The following is a 25,172-nucleotide window of genomic DNA, read 5'->3' as shown; positions in this document are numbered from 1 at the left end:
AGTAGAGCATGTCGCTGATGTCACCAATCTCATCCTGAACCTAAACACAGATGTAGCAATCCTGATGGAATCCTGGCTAAATGAATCCTCTTCGCCCTGTCTAGACCTTCTAGTCCCCCCCAACTATCTCATCGTAAGGTTGGACAGGCAATCTAAAAAAAAAGGGGGCGGCAATGCCTGCATCCACTGCTCCAACCTCCTTATCACTGAACTTCTTGCCAAACCGACTGACTCCTGCAAATATCTTGCCCTATCTATCGGCAACAACACCTCCCTTCAGTGTAGACTGCACATCTTTTACCACCCTCCTGGCAAGAATGACACCTTCATAGACTACCTCATGGAAATCATCACAGCCAAGGCCTCTCAGAATGCCAATGACATTTTTCTTGGCGACTTCAACTTGCACTGGAACGACCCCAAGGACCCGCAGGTCAACACCATCAGAGACTTCCTGGCCGACCAAGCCTTTACCCAAGCCTGCTCCCTCCCTACTCAATTAAAAGGGGTCACTTTAGACTGGATCATCGCCAAGGATTCTGCGGTCAAACTCATTTCCATTTATCCCTGCGACTGGTCTGACCACCACGATATCACCTTCTGTCTTCCTGACACCCACAAGTCATGGACACCTCAACCGGTGATCCCCAAAAGATGGATTAGGGACACCAAGAACCTGGATCACGAGAAATTGGCTGCCTGCTGGGCAACTGACCTCCCTCCTCCCCCCATATCACCTTGGTCGACAACCTCACTGAACACTATTCCTCAACGATAGCCAATATAATTGATGACCTTGCCCCGCTAAAAGTGAAACGAACACAGATCAAAGACAGGAACCCTTGGTTCAATGGATCCCTAAACAATGAGAGGAGGTCTCTCCGACAAACAGAACGGAGCTGGAAAAAGCACCCTACCGCCGACCATCTTAAACTTCTCCGTCTGGCCAGAAACGCCTACAACAAAAAAATCATTAATTAAAAAAAAGAATTCTTCAGAGCTGAACTGGATAACGCTAAGAATAGACCCCGCAAACTATTCGAGCTGGTGAAACACCAATCAAACAAACTTGCTAAATCATCCAAAGAAACCCATATTTCTACAATCCCATGCAAACTATTCTCCTCCTTCTTCTGTGATAAAATCTCTGCCCTAGGAAAGGAACTCATATCTGCTACCAATTCCCAAACCCCTCCTGTTCCACATCCCCACTCAGCGCTGCCCCCCCAGTCCTCCCCCAAAATCCAAGCTTCATGGTCCAACTTCAAAGTCTATGATGACTCGATTTCTAAAACTCTTACCTCCCTAAGCCCCAACAATCACTTCAATGACCCTCTCCCTTCAAATTGCCTTACCTCTGTTTCTCAAGCTATCATCCCATCCTGGACAACCATAATCAACTCCTCTCTCCTACAGGGATCAATTCCTGACTCTCTCAATGCTTGCCAGGTGGTCCCCATTCTTAAAAAACCCACTTTAGATCCTGCCTCTCCTAACAATTACAGACCTATCTCTAACATCCCTCTCCTAGCTAAAGTGCTGGAAAAATGTGTTCAGCAACAGTTAAGCCAACACATCTCTAACTTCCACCTTCTAGACGACTTGCAATCGGGTTTCAGACCTGGGCACAGCACGGAAACCACACTCCTCCACATTGTCGATGATGCCCTTCAAGCACTTGACCATGGCAAAACCTGTCTCTTGATCCTCCTTGACCTATCCTCGGCTTTTGACGCGGTTAACCACGAAATTCCCCTGAATCGCCTCAAACTTAGAATGGGCCTGGATGACACGGTGCTGGCTTTGTTCCGATCCTTCCTCTAGAACCGCTCGCAGAGAATCCTGATCAACGGCAACCTAGCCGCCTCCTCTCCGATCACAATTGGAATCCCCCAAGGATCAACCTTTTCCTCTACCCTTTTCAATCTGTACCTCCAACCGCTTTCAGAGGTGCTGCGCACTGCCAATATCTCCTAGCACATGTATGTAGATGATACACAGCTCTACATCAATATCTCTTCTCCAGAGGATATCCGTTCCCTCAATGAAGTCTTAAAACTAACTGTTCAGTGGCTCACATCTAACCAGCTTAAACTCAACGCCAAAAAAACAGAGTTTATCTTAATCTCGCCACCTAACGCCAATACAGACATTCAAGTTTGGAACAAGGCTATCAAAGCACTAAACTGCTCTCCTACCATCGTGGACTCTGCTAAATCCCTGGGAATTACCTTATATGGCAACCTGAACATGCGGGGCCATATTAACACGATAGCCAAAAGCGCCAGATTTCACCTTAACTACCTACGAAACTTGAAACCTTTCCTCGACCCTCCTGGTCTAAAATCAGCTATCCAGGCCTTAGTCATCTCTCGACTAGAATATGGTTGCTCCACTCTCGCAGGCCTACGCAAGACCTATCTGGCACCCTTGAAAGCCTGCCTCAACCCACCGCCAGACTCCTAACTGGCTCTAAGAAGTTTGACAATATCTAGCCCCACCTTAAAGCTCTAAACTGGCTTCCTCTTGAGGCCCGAATCCAATTCAAACTGGCTTGCATCACCCACAAGGCCCTCTATTTCATGTCCCCTGCGTTTCTCGCACAGAAAGTTGTATTATCCGGACAAAGCAGAAACTCCCGGTCCGCCAGTGCCCTTTTGCTCCAACCCGCACGCATCAAGAAAAAAGAACATACATTTGGGCTTTCTCTCGGGCCGCTCCAAGAATATGGAACTCACTCCCACCCGCCATTAGAAGGATACCGTCTCTAGCCCACTTAAAAAATGAGACCAAATCTTTCCTAATGGGCAAATTCCTCTCCTAAAGCTCACACTACAATCACCCCCTCAACCTGACTTTACCTATCATCATTGCACTTTTCCGTGGCTGCCTTCCCTATGTTACCCACCCTGCACTTCGAACAATCTTTCTGAGTGATGAGACTGCTTTTCTAGTTTATTGCATGGTTTTTGCTCCTATCCTTTATAGTAGTCGATTATTATGATTGTTTTGTTTTACCATATACTGTTTCTATTTTTTCCCTTATCCCTGGACTCTCCTCCCCCCTTGTTATATATTCCCCTGATTCTACTGTAAAGCGTTCTGATACCCTCACGGGTCTGGTTCGCGCTCTATAAAACATTAAGTAAATAAATAAAAAATATGTTCAATTATCAAGGGAAGATTGCATTTGTGATGTCCATGCAGCATATTTTCAATTATCAAAGGAACTTTCACCTGGCGATGTCCATGCAGCATATGTTTAATTATCAAGGGGCGCTTGGACTTGTTATGTCCCTTGTTATGTCCATGCAGCATTTGTTTAATTATTAAGGGACGCTTGCGCTGGAGAGGCCCATGAGGTGGTACAATAGGGGGTGGTGATGGACGGAGCATCTGAACCAATCAAACACTCACATCCAGTCAACAGATCTGAGTTTCATCCATCACCGTTCTTTAGCCCACTCTGTCACCCCAGTTCAGACATGGCCATATGCAAATCAGTCTGACCCTGTGCCTCATGGGAACAGTCCAGCCCGAACTGCCAAGCCATGCCTTCCCTGGACCGGAAACAAGCTTCCGAGGACCGGTTTCTGGCATTTCAACCGTCTTCAGCCCGGCTTGCTTGAATCCAGTGGCAAAGTGAGCAAGGGACTCACGTCTGAGCATACCCTGCCAACTTATGGCGATCAAAGTGGTACAAAAGGGGGTGGTGATGAACGGAGCATCTGAAACAATCGAACACTCACACCCAGTCAACAGATCTGGGTTTCATCCAATACTGTTCTTTAGCCCACTCTGCAACCCAGTTCAGACATGGCCATATGCAAATCAGTCTGACCCTGTGCCTCATGGGAACAGTCCAGCCCGAACTGCCAAGCCATGCCTTCCCTGGACCGGAAACAAGCTTCCGAGGACCGGTTTCTGGCATTTCAGCCGTCTTCAGCCCGGCTTGCTTGAATCCAGTGGCAAAGTGAGCAAGGGACTCACGTCTGAGCATACCGTGTCAACTTATGGCGAACAAAGTGGTACAAAAGGGGGTGGTGGTGGACGGAGCATCTGAACCAATCAAACACTCACACCCAGTCAACAGATCTGGGTTTCATCCATCACCGTTCTTTAGCCCACTCTGCCACCCCAGTTCAGACATGGCCATATGCAAATCAGGCTGACCCTGTGCCTCATGGAAACAGCCCAGCCCGAACTGCCAAGCCATGCCTTCCCTGGACCGGAAACAAGCTTCCGAGGACCAGTTTCTAGCATTTCAGCCGTCTTCAGCCCGGCTTCCTTGAATCCAGTGGCAAAGTGAGCATGGGACTCACGTCTGAGTATACCCTGCCAACTTATGGCAAACAAAGTGGTACAAAAGGATGTGGTGATGGACTGAGCATCTGAACCAATCAAACACTCACACCCAGTCAACAAGATCTGGGTTTCATCCATCACCGTTCTTTAGCCCACTCTGCCACCCCAGTTCAGACATAGCCATATGCAAATCAGTCTGACCCTGTGCCTCATGGGAACAGTCCAGCCCGAACTGACAAGCCATGCCTTCCCAGGACCGGAAACAAGCTTCCGAGGACCCGTTTCCGGCATTTCAGCCGTCTTCAGCCCGGCTTGCTTGAATCCAGTGGCAAAGTGAGCAAGGGACTCACGTCTGAGCATACCCTGCAAACTTATGGCGAACAAAGTGGTACAAAAGGGGGTGGTGATGGAGGGAGCATCTGAACCAATCGAACACTCACACCCAGTCAACAGATCGGGGTTTCATCCATCACCGTTCTTTAGCCCACTCTGCCACCCCAGTTCAGACATGGCCATATGCAAATCAGTCTGACCCTGTGCCATGAGGCATTTGTTCAATTATCAAGGGAAGTTTGCACTTGTGATGTCCATGCAGCATATGTTTAATTATCAAGGGAAGCTTGCTTTGGAGAGGCCCATGCAGCATACGTTCAATTATCAAAAGAAGCTTGCACTGGCGATGTCCATGCAGCATATGTTTATTTATCAAGGAAAACTTGCACTTGTGATGTCCAGGCAGCACATCTTTAATTATCAAGGGAAAGTTGCACTGGAGAGGCCCATGCAGCATATGTTCAATTATCAAGGGAAGCTTGCACCTGTTATGTCCATGCAGCATTTGTTTAAATTATCAAGGGAAGCCTGCACTGGAGAGGCCCATCAGCATAAGTTCAATTATCAAGGAAAGGTTGCACTGGAGAGGCCCGTGCAGCATTTGTTTAATTATCACACGAAGCTCGCACTTGTGATGTCCATGCAGCATATGTTTATTTATCAAGGGAAGCTTGCACTTATGATGTCATTTCCATGTAGCATATGTTTAATTATCAAGGGAAGCTTGCACAGGTGAGGTTCATGCAGCATATGTTTAATTATCAACGGAAGCTTGCACTGGCGATGTCCATGCCTCATATGTTTAATTATCAAGGGAAGCTTGCACAGGTGAGGTCCATGCAGCATATGTTTAATTATAAAGGGAAGCATGCACTGGTGAGGCCCATGCAGCATATTTTCAATTATTAAGAGAGGCTTGCACTTGTGAAGTCCATGCAGCATATGTTCAATTACCAAGGGCAGCTTGCACTGGCGATGTCCTTGCAGCATATGTTAATTTATCAAGGGAAGCTTGCACTGGAGAGGCCCATGCAGCATATTTTCAAATATTAAGGGAACCTTGCACTTGTGAAGTCCATGCAGCATATGTTCAATTATCAAGGGAAGCTGGCACTGGAGAGGTCCATGACGTCATATGTTCAAATGTCAAGGAAAGCTGGTACTGGAGAGGTCCATGCAGCATATGTTCAATTATCAAGGGAAGCTTGCACAGGTGAGGTCCATGCAGCATATGTTTAATTATCAACGGAAGCTTGCACTGGCGATGTCCATGCATCATATGTTTAATTATCAAGGGAAGCTTGCACAGGTGAGGTCCATGCAGCATATGTTTAATTATAAAGGGAAGCTTGCAATGGAAAGGCCCATGCAGCATATTTTCAATTATTAAGAGAAGCTTGCACTTGTGAAGTCCATGCAGCATATGTTCAATTATCAAGGGAAGCTGGCACTAGAGATGTCCATGGCATCATATGTTCAATTATCAAGGGAAGCTTGCACAGTTGAGGTACATGCAGCATATGTTTAATTATCAATGGAAGCTTGCACTGGCGATGTCCATGCATCATATGTTAAATTACCAAGGGAAGCTTGCACAGGTGAGGCCCATGCAGCATATGTTTAGTTATCAAGGGAAGTTTGCACTTGTGATGTCCACTCAGCATATGTTCAATTATCAAGGGAATCTTGCACTGGCGATGTCCTTGCAGCATATGTTAATTTATCAAGGGAAGCTTGCACTGAAGAGGCCCATGCTGCATATGTTCAATTATCAAGGGAAGGTAGCACTGGACAGGCCCTTGCATCATATGTTCAGTTATCAAGGGAAGCTTGCACTGGCGATGTCCATGCAGCGTATGTTTATTTATCAAGTGAAGCTTGCATTGGTGATGTCCATGCATCATATGTTCAATTATCAAGGGAAGCTTGTACTGGAGAGGTCAATGCAGCATATGTTCAATTATCAAGGGAAGCTTGCACTGGCGATGTCCATGCATCATATGTTCAATTGTCAAGGGAATCTTGCACTGGAGAGGTCCATGCAGCATATGCTCAATTATAAAGAGAAGCTTGCACTTGTGATGTCCATGTAGCATATCTTTAATTATCAGGGGAACCTTGCACTGGATAGGCTCATGCAGCACATGTTTAATTATCAAAGGAAGCTTTCACTGGAGAGGCCCATCAGGATAAATTCAATTATCAAGGGAAGATTGCACTGGAGAGGCCCGTGCATCATATGTTAAATTATCAAGGGAAGCTTGCACAGGTGAGGTCCATGCAGCATATGTTTAATTATTAAGGGAAGTTTGCACTTGTGATGTCCACTCAGCATATGTTCAATTATCAAGGGAAGCTTGCACTGAAGAGGCCCATGCTGCATATGTTCAATTATCAAGGGAAGGTTGCACTGGAGAGGCACGTACATCATATGTTCAGTTATCAAGGGAAGCTTGCACTGGCGATGTCCATGCAGCGTATGTTTATTTATCAAGTGAAGCTTGCATTGGTGATGTCCATGCATCATATGTTCAATTATCAAGGGAAGCTTGTACTGGCGATGTCCATGCAGCTTATGTTCAATCTTCAAGGGAAGCTTGCACTTGTGATGTCCATGCATCATATGTTCAATTGTCAAGGGAATCTTGCACTGGAGTGGTCCATGCAGCATATGCTCAATTATAAAGAGAAGCTTGCACTTGTGATGTCCATGTAGCATATCTTTAATTATCAGGGGAACCTTGCACTGGATAGGCTCATGCAGCACATGTTTAATTATCAAAGGAAGCTTTCACTGGAGAGGCCCATCAGCATAAGTTCAATTATCAAGGGAAGGTTGCACTGGAGATGCCCGTGCATCATATGTTCAGTTATCAAGGGAAGCTTGCACTGGCGATGTCCATGCAGCGTATGTTTATTTATCAAGTGAAGCTTGCATTGGTGATGTCCATGCATCATATGTTCAATTATCAAGGGAAGCTTGTACTGGCAATGACCTTGCAGCATATCGTTAATTATCAAGGGAAGCTTGCACTGGCGATGTCCATGCAGCATATGTTCAATGATCAAGGGACGCTTGCACTGGAGAAGTCCATGCATCATATGTTCAGTTATCATGGGAAGCTTGCACTGGCGATGTCTATGCAGCGTATGTTTATTTATCAAGTGAAGCTTGCACTGGTGATGTCCATGCATCATATGTTCAATTATCAAGGGAAGCTTGTACTGGCAATGACCTTGCAGCATATCGTTAATTATCAAGGGAAGCTTGCATCGGAGAGGTCAATGCATCATATGTTCAGTTATCAAGGGAAGCTTGCACTGGCGATGTCCATGCAGCGTATGTTTATTTATCAAGTGAAGCTTGCACTGGTGATGTCCATGCATCATATGTTCAATTATCAAGGGAAGCTCGTACTGGCAATGACCTTGCAGCATATCGTTAATTATCAAGGGAAGCTTGCACTGGCGATGTCCATGCAGCATATGTTCAATGATCAAGGGACGCTCGCACTGGAGAGGTCCATGCAACATATGTTCAATTATCAAGGGAAGCTTGCCCTGGCGATGCCGATGCAGCATATGTTCAATTATCAAGGAAAACTTGCACTGGTGAGTTCCATGCAGCATATGTTCAATTATCATGTGAAGCTTGCATTGGAGAGGTCCATGCAGGATATGCTCATTTATCAAGGGAAGCTTGCACTGGAGTGGTCAATGCAGCATATGTTCAATTATCAAGGGAAGCTTGCACTGGTGAGGTCCATGCAACATATTTTCAATTATCAAGGGAAGCTTGCACTGGCAATGTCCATGTAGCATATGTTCAAATATCAAGAAAGCTTGCACTGGAGAGATCAATATATCATATGTTCAGTTATCAAGGGAAGTTTGCACTGGCGATTTCCATGCTGCATATGGCTAATTATCTAGGGAAGCTTGCATCGGAGAGGTCCATGCAGCATATGTTCAATTATCAAGGGAAGCTTGCACTGGAGAGGTCCATGCAGCATATGTTCAATTATCAAGGGAAGCTTGCACTTTTGATGGCCGTGCAGCATGTACTCATTTATCAAGGGAAGCTTGCCCTGGAGAGGTCCATGCAGCACATGTTCAATTATCAAGGGAAGCTTGCACTGGAGAGGTCCATGCAGCATATGTCAATTATTAAGAGAAGCTTGTGATGTCCATGCAGCATATGTTCAATTATCAAGGGAAGCTTGCACTGGCGATGTCTATGCAGCATCTGTTCAATTATCAAAGGAAGCTCGCACTTGTGATGTCCATGCAGCATCTGTTCAATTATCGAGGGAAGCTTGCACTGGCAATGTCCATGCAGCATATGTTTAATTATCAAGGGAAGCTTACACTTGTGATGGCCATGCAGCATATGTTTAATTTTCAAGGGAAGCTTGCATTTGTGATGCCTATGCAGCATATGTTTAATTATCAGGAGAACCTGGCGCTGGAGAGGCTCATGCAGCACATGTTTAATGATCAAGGGAAGCTTGCACTTGTGATGTCCATGCAGCATATGTTTAATTATCAAGGGAAGCTTGTATTGGAGAGGCCCATGCAGGATATTTTCAATTATCAAGGGAAACGTGCTCTGGTGAGGTCCATGCAGCATATGTTTATTTATCGAGGGAACCTTGTACTTATGATGTCCTTGCAGCATATATATTTCATTATCAAGAGAAGCTTGCACTGGTGAGGTCCATGCAGCATATGTTCAATTATTAAGGGAAGCTTGCAATAGAGGGGCCCATGCAGCATATGATCAATTATCAAGGGAAGCTTGCACTGGCATTGTCCATGCAGCATATGTTTAATTATCAAGAGAAGCTTGCAATGGTGCAGTCCAGGCAGCATTTGTTCTGTTACCTGAGGAAGTTTTCCCTGGTGGTGCTAATGTCACACCTGTTCTTCAACAGAGGAAAACACTCATTTCTGATGGACATGCTGGGCCTACACTATCCTGAGGTGAACACTGCAATTTTGATGCCTAGTGTGTACGTTTTGTTATAGTGAGGGAGTCTTGTTCAGTTGATGCCCATGAGGTGCTTAGTGTGGCAGGGTGTGAAACATGGTCAGAGAGGGAGGAACGTGTGCACCGCTTATCTCCATGGTGTCCCTGTGGTTGTAGCAAGCAAACCTTGCACTGCTGACGCCTGTTCTCCATCCTTCTGTGAAAGAGGGCAACTTGCTCTCCTGGTGCTAATTCTATGCATATTAGGTGAGTGAATGAAGCTTGCATTGGTGATGTCAATGCTGTTCATGTTCCCTCATCAAAGGAAGCTTGAAGGTGTCATGCCCATGCTGTGCTTATTCTGTGAAAGGGAGAAGTGTGCACTGATGATGGCCATGCTGGACTTGCTCCTTGATGCAGTGAGGACTACACTGTAGGTATTCACGCTTCGCCTTATATAATAATTAGGGAAGCTTGCACTATTGCTTTCCTTGTGTTACCAGTTCTGTCATCCATAGATGCTTGTCCCACTGATTCATTCATTGTGTAATAAATTCTTGCTCTGTTGATACCCATAGTGTGCCTGTTCTGTCATGTTCTATTAGAGAAGGAAGCTTGCTTTGATCCTTTTTGTGCTGGACATGTACTTTGTTTGATGCTTGATATTGAATTGAGAGTGTTCTGTGGAAGAGGCCAGTACACATAACTGATGCCCAAGCTCCATATATTCTGTGAGTGAGAGAAGCTTGCAATGGTTATATCCATGCGGTATATGGTTATTTTCAAAGGGCACTTGCACTGATGATGTCTATTCCGTACCTGATCTTTGACTGAGAAACATTTACATTGCTGTCCCACCCAGGGCTGGACTGGGAACAGCAACCATCCCTGGTAGGTTTCTGCTCGACCAGCCCTATTAGGCGGTGGGGGCTAGCTAGAAGCACCGCTCCCTCTTTTCTTACAGGGGGCCGATATTGAAGCAGTGCTGTAAAAGCAGACCCCACGGCCACAAAACCGGCCCCTACCCCTCCCCCCACTGGGGAAATGCCCGGTGCCCGCTACAGTCAGTCCGGCCCTGGTCCCACCACACAGGTATTGTGCTACAGAGCATAGAGATACTCAAGTAGTGTGTGTGACTGTCAAGCATTTTCTCTGAAAATGTTCAATAGGTTGTTGCCAACTTGTATGCATGGTTCAGAATTTTGGGAACAAGTCAAGCAATTTGCCAGCCTCTGCATGGCACAAAATACTACATACATTCCCAAAAGTACAAAGAATTAGTTAATCGGGCGCCAAGTAACTCCTGGAAAGCCGGCCATCCTTTATTTTCTAGAATGATTGATTTGCTCTCCTTTCATAACTAAATAAAGACAGAGAGGCGCCATTATGCTACACCTTACACCTCTAACTGTTACTGTCTGAACTGCATGGTTAAAAACGAGGTGTGAGAGCAAAGGAACTATCCCCATTGGCCCAGCTTGGCACCCTGATATTTCTCAATATGCAATAATTAATATGATAATACAATTTATAATTTTAAAGGCTGTGACACTATAATATAAATGTAATGTTGCCACTTATAGCGTGGATATGTGGTTCTGGGTGTTAGCTTCCAATGTTCAGAATTTTCCTGAGAAGCCATGGCTTCAAATGTACACAGCGACCAGAGCTTGAGGCCTTGTCTGTGTGATGTCAGAACTCAGAACCCTGGCCATAGCAACTACTGTCACATCAGAATCTTCAGTGTGCGGTCTCGAAGAAGCAAGATGGCGGCCGCTACTGCAGCCGAGTGAGGAGGTGCGCGACCTACCTGGTCTGACCGGTCTGCCTGCGTGCTGTTTTGCCCGGTCTTGCTCTGCTCCGAGGCGGTGTTTTCTCTGCTTTCGTGTGACGGAGCGCAGTGGTAGAGCAGAGAGACGGAAGGCGGGGGCGGAGAACCTGGACGGAGCAGAGAACAGCGGAGAGAGGTCGGCGGTGTTTTGAGTGGTGTTTCGAGGGCGGCGATGTTTGTACCTGAGCTTGGACCGGTGATTCTTCTTCTGGACGGAGCGGAGCCTGCAGATTGAGAGACGGGGAGAGCCTCCAGCTTTCAGCTCCAGCTGGGGCCTCAGGTGGATATACTGGTGCCTGTGTCCTGTGTCTGGATTTCGTTTTGCTGAATTCCTTTCAGGATATGCTTGGCTTTTACCAGTAACTGCAGTAGTAAGTGAAGCAGCAATTATTTTTTCTCGACATCACAAAGAAAAAAAAAAAAGGAGAAAACAAGACTTTAAAAAAAAGGCATTATTCCAACTTTATCTTTGAACTTCACGGAACTTTAGTGATCTATTTTTTTTTTTTTTTTACAATCATTTCTCATAGCTGTCTACTAGCTGCTATTTGTCACAGTTTTTGCCCAAATTAATTGTCTATATAACTGCCTATATAACTGTTTAAAATTATGGCGCCTACAGGCAGAGGACAGAAAACAAAAACTACTACTACTTCTTCTAGCACAGCTAGCGCAACGCCTAATACTGTCGGAAATAGTACAGCTGCTGAGCTCAACTCACTTAATAGAACTGCCCCTGAGACTCGAACCCGTCAGCAAAATGAGGCTATTAAAGAGCCAGTAGTACCTGACCTATTTAAGAGGAAAAATACAACTACCCTGCCTAAGGGCAGCACCCTTATACCTGGAGCATCCAGTCCTTCTGTTGCTGTTGCACTTGAAAACCAGGATGTAGTCCCTCCGCAACATACCCCTTCAAATCCACTTTTGGGCATGGCTGCTGGCGGAGGACCTCCCCCTTTGGAAAAAGACATTGATGATGATTTAACTGAACTTTGCCAAGCGGTAGGGGGAGTGAGAGTCTCGCCTCGGGCTGTTGAAGGGGGTGCTAAAGAGAAGGACGGTGCAATTTCAGTTATAAACCATGTAGAGTCTGTCGGATCAGGGGGTCAATTTTACTCTATGTCAGATCTGTCGCAGGGATCAGACAGTGAGATTGGTGATGAGCTTATCAACGAAGGCCATTCATTTATGAGGGATTGGGCGGACGACTGTAATCAAACCTTGGAGGAAGGTTTTCTTGGCTCCGGTTTTTTGCTGGATGAAGGGGCTCCTAATACAGTGCGCAGGGCTGCAGAGTTGCCGGTCCCCTCTGCAGGTGCTGATCAACATGTGCTAACTCAACCTCAGTGGGAAGGGACAGGAGTCGTATCTGATAGCCAGGTTGAACTTCCTGAACTTTTGGAGGGAGACGAGGAAATTACGCTGAAGTCTATCTACAACTTGCAAACTTCAATGTATAGGTTGATTATGGCTCACAGGGAGGAAACTAAGGCAGAGGGGCTTCGTACCCAAGGAGCTGTTCGCAAACTACAGAACGTTGTTCGCCGATTAGTAAAATCCAGTAATGAAACAAATGTGAGAGTACAGGAGACTGAAGGTCGCATTTCTACTGTCGAAGATGAGCTCTCCTTACAGAAAACGTCTATTAAGGAGCTGGAGAGTACCAGGCAAGATATCGATTGGAAACTGACAGACCTTGAAAATCGCTCCCGGCGTAATAATTTGCGCTTATTGGGTATAGCTGAACAATCAGAGGGTAGAGATACTCGCCGCTTTGTTGTGGAACTGTTCTCGGACGCCTTCCCGGACCTTAAAGGATGGGACTGGCATAAAGAAATCATTAGAGCTCATCGTTTTCCTTTCAACCAAAACCGTGGTCAGGGGGGAGAAAATAAGAACTCAAGAGCCATTTTGATTTGCCTGCAAAACTATCTACTTCGTGAGATCTTGTACGACTTGGCCAGACCATCAAAGACTAGAAAGGGCTTGGGTCATGAGTTTTTTGTACGGCCTGACTTTTGTCAGGCAACTGTGCAGCAACGTTGGCGGCTTAAACAGCTAATTGTCCCAATTCAGTCAAAAGGGGGGCAAGTATTTTTGTTGAACCCTGCTAAACTCAAGGTGGTGTATAAGGGGAAAACCATTTTTTTTGTTTCTGAGGTTAAAGCACAACAATTCTTGGATACAATGTAGGTGTTAATGTAGTAGAGATAGGATAAGGTTTGTGTATTTTCCTACAGGTTTTCTTCTTTTTCTTCCTCGTTTTTTTTTTTTTTTTTTTGTTGGATTCTTTTGTTTTCCCAATGTTAAGCTAATTGGGTTCAAGATTTAATATGGTTTGGACGACTTGGGTAGACTTGGGCAGACTTGGGTAGAGCCACGTAACTCATACTCACTTTCCATCAATGTGGGCACTAGCCCTTAAGCTTCTGGTGGTGGGGTTTTGGGAGGAGGGTGGGGTGGGAGGAGTGTTTAGGGGGGATGTGTGGGGGGGGGTGGGTGCAAGGAAGTACAGCTACAGTATGTTCAGTTTTGGTGCCCAGAATTTTTTGGTTGTCAGTACTAAATGTTTGTATTCTTTATTGTTTGAAGATTGATCGCAGTACAGCATTAACATATGAAAATGGCTAGAGTCTCGATTTGTTCCATTAATGTTTGCGGTTTAAATGACAAAAGAAAAAGGGGTGTAGCAGCCCAGATGTTCAGAGCTATTCGAGCCGACATAATTTGTTTACAAGAGACACATATTTCTTGGGCAAACAGGGCTTGGCTCAAGGATTTGGGGTTGCAGGTTGTGGGGTGTTCTCGTCAGAGCTCTACAATAAGGGGGGTTGCTATTTTAATGAGGTCCGGGTTGGGGGAAGTTAAAAGAGTTAAAGAAGACCCACTGGGACGATGGGTAATTGTAGAACTTAAACTTGGGAATTCGATTATTGCTATATGTTCGCTTTATGCCTCCACTATCGATGACCCCACAGCGTTGCATCAACTAAGTGTGGAGCTGGCTTTATGGTCACCTAGGTTAATATTAAGTGGGGATTTCAACCTGCATTTGGATGCAAGTTTTGATATTAGTGGTAACAGTGTGTATGCAGGTAGAAAAAGGAACGTATTTAAGGCAGTCAAGGGGATTGCTCAAGAGTTTCAGTTGGTAGATGTGGGGTATGAAAAACGGGAGGGAACCTATGGTTGCACATTTTTTTCTGCACCTCATAAAAGATATTTTAGGTTGGACTACTTCTTTGTCTCTAAGTTACTATTTAACGAACTCACTAATATAGAATACAGGGTCCTATCAAAAGTCATATCTGATCATAATCCTATTTCCCTTGGCTTTGATTTAAATATTGTACATAATCCTAGGTCGTGGTCTTTTGACCGTAAGCTTTTGTTTGATTTATCCTACGTCGGGCATATGAATACCTGGATTCCTGAGTTCTTCGCTAACAATAAAGGCTCTGCTTCTGCAGAAGTAGTTTGGGATACATTTAAGTGCGGGGTTCGAGGCGAAACCTTGAGCTATGTAATAAGAAAGCAGAAGGAGAACCGGAGGAAGGAAGAAACTGAGATGAATAACTTGAGACTGTTGGAGACGCCTTGCTGAACTTTGTTTCGACCCACCTGGATTTTCTTGCCTACAGCCCACTTCTTGCGGAACCCGCTCCGCGGGTCCCGCTGCGTCAGGAGTGCCGCCTGCTGTTTCATCTAAGGGGACAACGAGGGAAGTTTAATTGCCGGGGCTGCGAGCGAGTGCGCGCGCTCTACTGGGACTGCATATCCCAGGAGCGCCCGCCTGCCTGACTAGCCACACCTGGGCCGCTCTCCCCGACCCCTCCCACCCCTTCACCGAGCCTTCATTAACTGTGCTCGCAGAGCTTGTGAGCGGGACGCCTTGCTGAACTTTGTTTCGACCCACCTGGATTTTCTTGCCTACAGCCCACTTCTTGCGGAACCCGCTCCGCGGGTCCCGCTGCGTCAGGAGTGCCGCCTGCTGTTTCATCTAAGGGGACAACGAGGGAAGTTTAATTGCCGGGGCTGCGAGCGAGTGCGCGCGCTCTACTGGGACTGCATATCCCAGGAGCGCCCGCCTGCCTGACTAGCCACACCTGGGCCGCTCTCCCCGACCCCTCCCACCCCTTCACCGAGCCTTCATTAACTGTGCTCGCAGAGCTTGTGAGCGGGACGCCTTGCTGAACTTTGTTTCGACCCACCTGGATTTTCTTGCCTACAGCCCACTTCTTGCGGAACCCGCTCCGCGGGTCCCGCTGCGTCAGGAGTGCCGCCTGCTGTTTCATCTAAGGGGACAACCAGGGAAGTTTAATTGCCGGGGCTGCGAGCGAGTGCGCGCGCTCTACTGGGACTGCATATCCCAGGAGCGCCCGCCTGCCTGACTAGCCACACCTGGGCCGCTCTCCCCGACCCCTCCCACCCCTTCACCGAGCCTTCATTAACTGTGCTCGCAGAGCTTGTGAGCGGGACGCCTTGCTGAACTTTGTTTCGACCCACCTGGTTTTTCTTGCCTACAGCCCACTTCTTGCGGAACCCGCTCCGCGGGTCCCGCTGCGTCAGGAGTGCCGCCTGCTGTTTCATCTAAGGGGACAACGAGGGAAGTTTAATTGCCGGGGCTGCGAGCGAGTGCGCGCGCTCTACTGGGACTGCATATCTCAGGAGCGCCCGCCTGCCTGACTAGCCACACCTGGGCCGCTCTCCCCGACCCCTCCCACCACTCCACCTACTTGTGCTATACCATATTAAGCTCCTTGAACCCCCGCTGCGCGGGAGCGCGCGGGAGCGCCGGGAGAAGCCCGGGACAAGGGCGGGACCGTCTGTGGCCGTCCGGGGCCGAAGGAGGCCGGGCTGGGCCAGGTTATTTTCACTTCATCTTTCAATTTATCACGGTTTGGGGTATTGTGTTGTGATTTTGCAAACGTTTACTACTTGTTCCGTAGCAATAATACTTATTGAACAGAACTGTAATGAGTCACTCTGCCCCTCCCGGTGTAGGAACTTCTGCTTTGGGCCCATTGGATAAATTCTTTAAAAAAACCTTAAAGGATTTAGATAGGGACTTACTCCTAGCGGAGAGAAGAGCAGAACGTCGCCGCTCCGTTGAGCAGCTAAAGAAAATCTCACTGCACTCACAATCAGTCCTAAATTCCACCCATGAAACTGCCGCTCAAGGGCTGAGCACAACTGAGGACGACACCACCGACATTATCCAATCTCCAAATATATTCAGATTTCCAAGTATCTCCCCGCTTTGTGCTGTTGATAATAGCGGTGGAAACCCTAGTCATTTGCCAGTGGATCACTCGAGCCTTCTGGTATCGAATTCTCCAACTGGCAACTTAATTGATCTAGATCCATGTCCTACGCTGCCCAATTGCCAAACAGGGGGCATATATCCCTGTGTGCCCATAGCTACAACGAGTAAATGTAATAGCAGTCTTAAGCCTGATGAGGCTAAAAGGGCTGTGCACTCCCCTCCAAGGAAAAGAAGAAGGAAGGGTGGGGTCAAAAGGAAAGGACATAATGCCCTGATATCTTCACCTGCCCTGCATAAGTCTAACATCGAGCCGGGGCCCTCACTCATTGTAGCCTCAGAGGTTTCAGACACACAGGTGATGGAAACTCTGGAGTCACCCAGAGAAGAGGTCCATGAGTTGTCCTACGCCAACATTGAGAAGCTTATTAAATCTTACATGCTTCCTGTGTTGGAACATGTTAGGACACTGGGTGATAAGTTAGATCGTATACTGGCAAATACCGACCCTGTTCACGCATCTAGTGGGGACATGGCCAATGGCCCGCCGTCCAGATGCCCTGGTCTACCTCAGGGTAATGGTACCTTGACTACCTCTTCTAGTGTACCAACCAAAAGCGCTTCTAATAAGGCTACTGCTAACACCAATATAGTACCAGTTATAGTTACTAAAACCCCTGTAGTGGCCAACAATGCTAAAGAAAAGCCCAGGGTGGTTTTGAACAAACCTGTTGAGAAGGGTGTGGCGCCATATATAAGGAAAGGGATGGGCAAAACAGCCAACCCCTCTGGTCCATCTAACAAACCCCAACCCCTTCCCCAAAAGATTAATGTTGATTTGCCACCGGATTCTTCTAACTATGTGATTGTTATGACGGGTGTGCCTCCGGTTGCGGAAGGGGATAGGGAAAATAATGATAGCTTAAAAAACAAAGTCATTTTCTGGCTGAAAACAAATAGGCCCCTCCCCTCACATCTTAACGGGGACATTGTTACAGTCAGAAGATGCAGGTGGGTAGGGATCCGCCCCAAGGATATAGAGGGGGATATAATTATTATTAACTTTAGGGACCACAAGGTTGTTTCCCATCTGTCCGATTGGTATGTAGGAAGTAATGAGGGAGGGATTTCTACGAGGAACCTCACATACTTTTATCCTGAAACCTTGATCAATCCGACAGACCAACCACCTGTAAACAATCCTAACAAAACTAAAAGCCTTCTTAGATGGACCAACTTCTCCAATAACTATCACGGATTCCAATTTAACCCTGAGGTGCAGTATCGCTCTTATATGCAATCTAATTACAACTGTCCTGTTCAGACTCCGGGTTGGGCTAAGATCACCACCCAGTTAAAGGGCCCCCCAGCTTTACCTGACCAAATATTTCCCAACAACATCCAACATCCACTTGCCTTTATGCCATCTGCACCGACATTGCCACAACAGCACCCAAGCTTCTTGTCAGTTTTTCCCCCCCCAAATAGGCCTACCCGGCCCCATGAGTTCTGGAATATCCCTCTAAAAAACTTGTATGATCCGTTGTCCTGGTTATCGACAAACGATTGACCAGCACGCTTATCTGGGGTTGAAGTTCCTGAACCTGTGGGATTTGGGGGTGGTGATGTTTCCGGTACTTTAACCAGCATACCCGGAAATATGGAAGTCCATCCTCAACCTCCTACGGAGGACTGTCTCACCTATAGTGGTGAGCGAGAAACATCTACTCCTGTATCTCCTCCCATGTTGGTTGATGATGTTGATATTGTAAATGTCAGTTCTGGTTCACTGTGTCAAGTAGGGCCTAAGTGTTTGTCAACTGGTGGTCAGGCTATAGTCACATCGGGGCACGTTAACTCCACCTCTCTGTCTGATGTGTCCATACCTAACGTTGTAACTGAAACGAGTGATCTTTCATGTAAAAAGGGCACCACCCTGGGTTGCTGGAATGTTGCGGGTATTGCTTCTTGTATTAGTATCCCTGACTGGGCGGACTTTATTCGACGGGGCGATGTCTGGTCATTTCAGGAGACCTTGGCAACTGAAGCAGTGTACTACCCAGGCTTCCTGAATTTTAATAAACTAGCAGTTAGAGGCCACAGAGGTAGGGCCATGGGGGGGCTTATTATATGGGTTCGCCAGGTAGCAGGTGTGTCTGTGAAGGAAGTCTTTATAGACTGTCCAGATATCTTGATAATTACTGTGAAATCTAGTAGTGGGCTGAATTTACTGCTTATTAATGTATATGTTAGAGGGCTATCGGGTGGCAGAGTTTCTTCGACTCTTACTTGCTTGGATGGCTTCCTGGGTTCCACACAAATATCGGGTCATGTGGTCGTTATGGGGGATTTCAATACCTGTTTTGAACCCCTAGGTTTAGAGGATGGCCTATTGACCGAGGATGAGGATCAGACCTGGGGGATTCCCCAACTCGACCTACCCCCTATTGCCAAATGGTCCCAGGCAGCTACATTTATAAAAGGTCTCTGTTTCAATTGGGGGCTGCGTGCCCTTAATGGGCGAGTCAACTCCGATAGGGAGGGAAACAAAACGTTTTTTAATGGCAGACACGCCAGCCGCATCGATTATATCCTAGTTGATATAAAAATGTGGCACGTAGTCCAGGACATGTCAATCAAACCGCGTCCAGAAAGTGATCATGAACCACTCATAGCGGAACTGAAGGATTCCAGCTTTGAAGGGCCGGCCGACCCACAGCCCAACCCTGTACAAGAGGCAGTGGTATTAACAAATGACCTAAGGAGGGTGCGCTGGCCAAAGGTTGCTGTGGATATTGATGCACGAGCAAAAATTAGGTCTTTGGTTTCAAACTCACTAATGGAAATTGATATCTGTGAAAAGCAGGATTCGACACTTTCAAAAATCACAGGTATACATGCTGGTTTATTTCTGTCCCTAAAAACCTTGTTTGTAAAAATGGTTGCTGTTCATGGGGCCAGGGGGAAGGGCAAAAAGCCAGCAAACTGGTACAATGAAGCTTGTCGGAAATCTCAGTCATCCTTGTTTAAGGCTCTGAAGTTAAAGAACCAAGTCTTAATTAAAAACTGCAGGAAGGAATATAAAGTAGCTAAATTCCGGGCCAAAGCCGCTTGGGACGAGGAGCGCTGGTGCCTCTTAGCTGAGGCGAGTGGTGCCAGGAATCTACAACACTTTTGGCACCTACTTAGGTGGGGACAGTCCCAGGATGATCGTCCCGGCCCAGCATCCATTGAGCAAAGCAAATGGGTGTCATATTTTGAGGAACAATTCAGTTGTCATGGTATCATACAAGATTCCATTAACTGGCCCATTTCCTGTGACACTTTAGTGTTTACAGCTAACGAAGTTGAATCAGTCCTAAAAGCTATCCCAAGAGGAAAAGCACCTGGTCCCGACTGTATACCCGCGGACCTTTTTCAACAAGACCATGATCTATGGGTACCGTACCTAGTACGATTGGCAAACGCGTTGGCTATGGGTGCTAGGATCCCGGATTCATGGGCAGGTGCTGAAATATTGCCCATATTTAAGAAGGGAGATCGGTCGGTTCCTTCTAACTACCGACCGATCAGCTTAATTGACGCGGTTCAGAAAATCACTAGTCGTCTTGTCCTCTTAAGGGTTCAGGCATGGATTGAGGAATTTAACATTCTTACTCCTCTCCAAGCTGGGTTTAGACCCCGCGTGAGCACTTTGGATCAGGCGTTTCGATTTATGTTATTGCACTGGAAGACGGTAACCTTGGGCAAGGGCAACCTATATGCTGCCTTTGTGGATCTACGGTCAGCTTTTGACCTTGTCCCAAGGGCAGGGTTATGGAATTGCCTTTTAGATCTGGGCATGCCTCCCGCTCTGGTGCGCCTTATAGTGAACCTCCACGCTGAGACATACGCTTTTGTGCGTTGGGGTAAACCGGGTGAAGTGACAGAGAAATTTTCGGTGGCTAAGGGGGTCAGGCAAGGTTGCGTCTTAGCGCCTACCTTGTTCTCTCTATACATTAACAGAGTTACGAAATATTTTGATAATTTTCCAACGGATGCTCCAACCCTGGCAGGCATGAAAATCCCCCTGCTCATGTTCGCTGACGACACTCTCCTGATCTCAAGAACCCGACAGGGCCTCCAACGTGCACTAACAAGGTTCGAGAGTTTCTGCAGCGACCATGAGCTGGAGGTGAATGTCTCCAAAACCAAATTTATGGTTTTAAGGGGGCGCAAACAAGTCACTGCTAGGGTTTTAATGGGGGGTGTCCCCCTTGAGCAAACCAAGCACTTCACCTATCTGGGTGTCACTTTTAGTGACACCCTGAGTTGGTCCCATCAGATCGAGCTCATGGCCCTGAAACACCAACAGCTGGGCGGAGCACTGATTAAAGAACACAAAAGATCTTACACAAGGCCAATGTCCCCTCTTATAAAGATCTATGGTGGTAAGGTTCTCTCAGCTATTCTTTACGGCGCGGAGCTTTGGGGCAGTTGTAATTTGAATCCATTAAAGCTTGCCCAAAATAAATTTTTAAGACTGTCCATAGGTCTCCCCCAGTCGACCCCAACAATACCACTTCTTTACGACCTGGGATGTCAACCAGTGGAGGCTCAAGCGAGATTCCGTCCTGTTGCATTTTGGCGTCGTTTGTGGACAACGCCTGAACTTCACCACTATGCAGCAGCATGCCTGGAGGTCAAAAACAGCTCTGGTGCTTCAAGTGTAGGATGGTTTAGAGACCTTAAATCCATCCTTCTAGCCCTGGGCCTCGGTGAATTGTGGTACTCGCCTGAGTTAGCTAGTTTTCCCTCTAAAAAGGATTTAAAAAGATGTTATTGGGAATGGGTGACCCATAATATGTTCATGGAATCAAACCCCAGCAGCCTCACTGGACTGTTCCTCGTACATAAGGATACACCCAAGTTAGAGGGGTTCTGGGATATTATAACCAAATCCCTGGATCGCAAATTATTCTTTCAGCTTAGATGCGGTTCTCTCCCAATTGGGGAGTTTGTTCAAAAATGGGGAACTGAAAAGTTGTGTTACTGCCCAAAATGCAAAGATACTCGGGAAAGTTTGGACCATTTATTGTATGTGTGCCCGCTATATTCTGCTCCCAGAGCCAAATGGTTAAAACCTGTATGCCGGCAGCTAGGAACTAGACTGGCTGTTGAAGCAACTAGACTGTTAAAAACAAATTTGGACCAACTTATTGTTGTGGGGGTTGCGAAGTTTCTTGGATGGGCCTGGGTTCTTAGATGCAGGTTTCTTAACAATAACAAATAGTAGGTGTCCATTCAGCACATTTTAATTTGATGATGTAATGTTTTATGTGTGCTAATATTCAAATTTCTTATATTTATGTCCAAGAAGCTGATTAGCTTGTCAAATGATTTAATAATTCTATTAATTGTTCAAATGTATTTATTGTATTTTTATGTCTTTTATGATGAACTAATCGAATAAAGACTTCTTGACTTGACTGTTGGAGATTCAGCTTATGCAGGCTTGTAGCAAAGGATTAGCCACGGATACTATTCTTAAAGAGTTATTGGTTTATAAGGTTAAGATTCACCAAGGTTTTGCTTTAAAATCTGCCCAGCAATTGGCTGCATTTAGAACAGAGGTGTATGAAGTAGGAGAAACCTCAGGGAAACATTTAGCTAAAAGAGCTAGGCAGAAAGCTGTGTTTGCTAGTATAAATAAGATTAATAATGCTGTAGGGAAGACTGTTAATAATGCTGCTGATATACTTAATGTGTTTGCCGAGTTTTACTCCAAACTATACACTGAAGACATGGTAGAGGATTGCTCAGTTCAGGTAACCCAATTTACAGAACAGGCCTTGAACAGTATTTTATCTACACAAGAGAGGGAGAAGCTGGACTTGCCCATTACTTGGGAGGAGATTGAGACGTCATTGTTGTCCTTGGCGTCTGGAAAAGCTGCTGGCACTGACGCTATTCCTTTAGAGTTCTTTAAGCTCTTCCGAGGCATACTAAGACCAGAACTGGCTGACTTATTTTCAGCAGCTCAACGTGGCAGCGCCCCTGCTTCTTGGCGGGAATCCATAATTACTGTATTTCTTAAAAAAGACAAACCCCCTTTGCTACCGTCATCTTTTCGTCCTATCTCACTCATAAATGCGGACAGTAAAATCTTTTCTAAAATCCTCGCCTCACGTCTGTCTAATATTATTTCTTCTTTAGTTTCTAAATATCAACATGGGTTTATTCCTGCTCGCGATACCGCTGACCATATTCGACGGGTAATCACTTTCCTGGATTGGTCTCAGGCAACTCGGTCCAATGTTGGACTCATATTTCTAGATGCAGAAAAAGCCTTTGACCGGGTTGCCTGGGGTTATCTCTGGGATGTGCTTGCTAGAAAGGGATTTGGTCCAGGTTTTATAATGGCTTTAAAAACATTGTACGTTTCTCCGAAAGCCCGTATTCGAATTAATGCCCAACTTTCCCCTTCCTTTTTAATTTCTAGGGGCACTCGTCAAGGATGCCCCTGTTCACCTTTACTTTTTGCACTTTATATAGACCCCTTAATTAACCGTTTTATTTCTGAGGAAAAGATTAGACCTATCTACCTAGCCAATACAAACTACCGAGCCTTGGCTTATGCCGATGACATTGTAATTACCACCACGGATGTTCAGACTGCTCTTCCGGTAATAAATGATCTTGCCAAACAATTTGGATCATTCTCTGGCTATAAATTAAACTTGGGGAAAACTCAGATTTTATGCTCTGGGGACAATCCATCACCAAATATTCCTATTATTTCTGAGGTTACATATCTGGGAATTAAAATATCTTTGCCCATTGAAAAAATACCAGAACTTAATCTTAATCCTATGATAGCTCAAATCAACACTACATTAAGCCGCCTTGATCATCTACACTTATCACTATACGGCAGGCTCAACATTTTGAAAATGCTCATCCTACCAAAGGTGCTGTATCTATATCGCACTATACCTTTGGAATTTAATTCGTCCTGTTTTAAAAATTTAGAAAGGGCCACCTCTAGGTTCCTTTGGGGCTATAAACGACATCGCAAAGCCCTTAAAAAAATGATTCTGAGTAAAGAGTGTGGGGGATGGAATGTCCCTTACTTTCTGTTTTACTACCTGGCGGCAGCACTCCAGTATATCAGCCCCCTCATAATTGGAGACAGAGTAAATATCCCCACTTGTCAAACTCCATCGATCTTTGAAATGACTATGGGAGAGAGAGTGAAAGCTAGCTTCCTTAAAGTTGTTGAGCCCAGCTATTATAAAAAAACAAAGTATAAGACGCTGAAGGCAGCTTTTATAGTCTGGCAAAAAGTTCGGAAGCTTTTGGGTTTGTCTAAACTTAATGCCTATACTCCCTTAGCTTCTCCCGGTCTTTTGCCATCTGTGATTTTCTGTGATTTAACTACTCACAAGTGGGAGCAGAAAGGATTACGATATTTGGGCGACTTATTTATGAATGGTGAAATGGCTTCATTTCAGGAATTAGAGAATAACTTCTCCTTGGCAAGAAGTGATTTTTTCAAATTTCTTCAGATTCGTAGTTTCTTACAGAGCTCTTTGGCTATTAAGTCAGCTAGAATGATTAGAATTCATTTGTTTGAACTGTTACAGAAAAAGGCTCCTATTGGCTCGTTGTACTTAAGTCTGGTTCAAGAATGTGGGGATGATATGGATCAGTGCCAACTGAAATGGGCAAACAAACTGGGGGTGCCGGGGGTTGATGTTTTGTGCTCTGTTAAATTAGCTTCAGATTGTTTAATCACAGGGATGATGAAATCACAGCATTTTATGTGCTTTCATGACCTCTATTACACTCCCAGTAAGGTCGTTAAGTGGAGTACGACCACTGGAACGAATTGTAGTCGGTGTGGGCTACATGCAGCTAACGATGTCCATATGTTTTTTCAATGCCCTAAACTCCGGGATTTTTTTCAACAAATTGAAAACTTTTTGTCGGTTGTTCTAAGCTGTGATATTATAATAACTGCCGAATTGGTGCTTTTGGGCTTAGAATCCGACATTTCAAGAACTAAATCAATAAGGTGCTTTTTATTTATCTGTATGGCAGTAGCCAGCGCATGCATTACTAGGGAATGGATTAATTCAGACCCCCCTTCTTTCTTTACATGGCGTGAGAAGTTACTTTTTATGTATAATTTAGAGTCTGCTATTTATAAGCTAAGAGGGGCCAAAAGAAAAGCGCTGGGGGAGAAGATCTGGGCACCCATTGCTGAATGGATTTAATTACTTTGCTTAAATTTGCAAAAGTCTTTGTTCTTATTATGTATACAGTCGGAATTATGTTACTATCTACTGCTGTATTTCCTTGCAAGAAAACAATAAAATTAAAAAAAAAAAAAAAAAAAAAGAATCTTCAGTGTGCAGAGAGATCTGGACAGGAAAGGTGAAGTACCAGGGCAGTCAGAGGCAACACGATGGAGGGTCCCAGTGGCC

This window comes from Lissotriton helveticus, chromosome 9 (assembly GCF_964261635.1).
Source record: "Lissotriton helveticus chromosome 9, aLisHel1.1, whole genome shotgun sequence".
NCBI lineage: Eukaryota > Metazoa > Chordata > Amphibia > Caudata > Salamandridae > Lissotriton > Lissotriton helveticus.
This window is presented reverse-complemented; position numbering follows the sequence as displayed.